The sequence below is a fragment of the Arachis ipaensis genome, chromosome B08, assembly GCF_000816755.2.
Source record: "Arachis ipaensis cultivar K30076 chromosome B08, Araip1.1, whole genome shotgun sequence".
Taxonomy (NCBI): domain Eukaryota; kingdom Viridiplantae; phylum Streptophyta; class Magnoliopsida; order Fabales; family Fabaceae; genus Arachis; species Arachis ipaensis.
In genome coordinates, this window is record NC_029792.2 from 38,821,630 (window position 1) to 38,823,723 (window position 2,094).

The following is a 2,094-nucleotide window of genomic DNA, read 5'->3' on the forward strand; positions in this document are numbered from 1 at the left end:
TTCTATTAATCGTAATAAATATTTTGCAATCTTAATCGATCATAATTTTATCATTAATCCGTTACATATGTATTGGATTGAAAAAATCGTGTTTATTAGAAAATCAATCGATTGGATACACAAATCAATCGATTGAAATTCAGGTTTTTCAAACTTCAATCGATTGGAATTGATACACAATCGATTGAATTTTGTAAGGCATGTGGGGTTTTTCTTATTCAATGGATTGGTCTCGTGATTATAAATTATTATTTTATTATTCATCTATCTTATCTTTAAAATTCTATCTTCAATTTTTAAGTTTTTATTTTGATTTAGATACTCTAATCTTATCTTTTCTTTAATATTAAGATTATAAATTGGTGAATAATCTATCAACAATTACTCAATCCTACCATTAGAATCGTTTATCAATCTGATTATCAATTTTTTCATTGTTTTTGTTCATTGTTTATCCATCTACTTAATATCCAATTTTTCTTTATTGTTTATCCATCTCTTTAATATCCAATATTTGTTCATCTAATTGATAATCACGGTTGGCGAAAATAGATTTTTTTACGGTAGTGTTTTGAAAATAGTCCATTGTTTTGATTACAAAATCCAGATTAGTCTCTAATTTTGCAATTCTTTATTTCGATTCTTTATTCATGCAATTGATTGTATAATAAAAAAATATTTTTTTTATCTTTTAATAATGGATTTTTTTTCTGAAATAAAATAAAAAAATTTATTATTTTCCAAAACCCAATTTTTCAATTTTAATTTTCCAAATACGAATTTTTTTATGTAGAGCAAGGCGAACTTCACTTCAAATTCTAAAAAAATAGCTAACTCAAATTATTAATCTTCACAATAGACAATGGCAACCATTATAGGAGTACACAAGAGTACACATGAATAAGTCTTATTTTTATTGGAAAAATAATTTTTTTTTAATTTATAATAAAAAAATTCTTGTTAAATACGGTTTATTCCCGTGTATAAAGAAAAAATTCTTGTTAAATACGGTTTATTCCCGTGTATCTATGTATTTCTCAAGTTGCTCTAAATAAAAAACCCCACATGCCATGAAAAAACCAATCGATTGAATAAAGAAACCTCATGCCGTGGAAAATTCAATCGATTGTGTATTAATTCCAATCGATTGAAGTTTAGGAAACCTGAATTTCAATCGATTGGTTTGTACATCAAATCGATTGAATTTTTAACAAACACGATTTTTCCAATCCAATATATATGTAACAAATCAATGATAAACTACGATCGATCAAGATTGCAAAATATTTATTACGATTAATGGAAGATCTAATTTGTTATTGTTTTAGTTTTTGATTATTAATAAAGATGATAGATGAATGATAAAATAATAATTTATAAAATAAAAAATAGATTTTATAATTAAATAATATATAAAAGATTAATTTGTAATTAAAATTAGATAAGGACTATTTAGCAGTTATAAAAAATACTTAAAAAACATGTTTTGTTATGAGACCATTTAATGGTCCAAAGTCCAAACGTTCTGAGATCATTGAATCCGATGCTTACTTTTAAATATTAAACATGTTTTTCGACAATCTAAAATACTTCAATTTTTTTTAAATTTAATACGAATACAATAATAAATATATACTTAATTTGTTTTTTACAATTTAATATTTAATAAAGAATTTTTATTTAAATATTTAAGTGCTCTAGGTCAAAACTAAAGTTTTAGGGCTTGTTTGGTTTTGTGTTGGGGAAGAGAGAAGCGCGTTTGAGTCCAAACATATTTTGAACACTTTATTTTTATGTTTGACAATTTTTTTTTATCCTTTCAAAGTAGAAGTGATTTCACCTCTGAAAGCAGTAAGCTAAAAGTTGTAGTTTCTCATTCACGTTGGCGGTGGCTTTGTTTATAGTCCTTCTTTTCATCAAGAACTTAAAGATTTGTTTCAATCGTTACTAAAGTAAATATTTTATTTTTTTTATTTTAGTACTCTCTTTTATATTTTAATTTTTATATTTTTTTATTTATATGATAAATATTTTTTATATTATTTTTTAGTGTTTTAATTTTTCATACATGTAATATTTTTAGAGTTTTTATCA

The 2,094-nt window shown here is 23.5% G+C and overlaps 1 protein-coding gene across 1 annotated transcript in view; it reads right to left on the bottom strand.

The window, feature by feature from the left end:
- Window positions 1–2,094, bottom strand: part of LOC107610957 (pentatricopeptide repeat-containing protein At1g74600, chloroplastic-like) — a 39,810-nt gene that overhangs the window by 1,181 nt on the left and 36,535 nt on the right. The window lies entirely within an intron of this gene.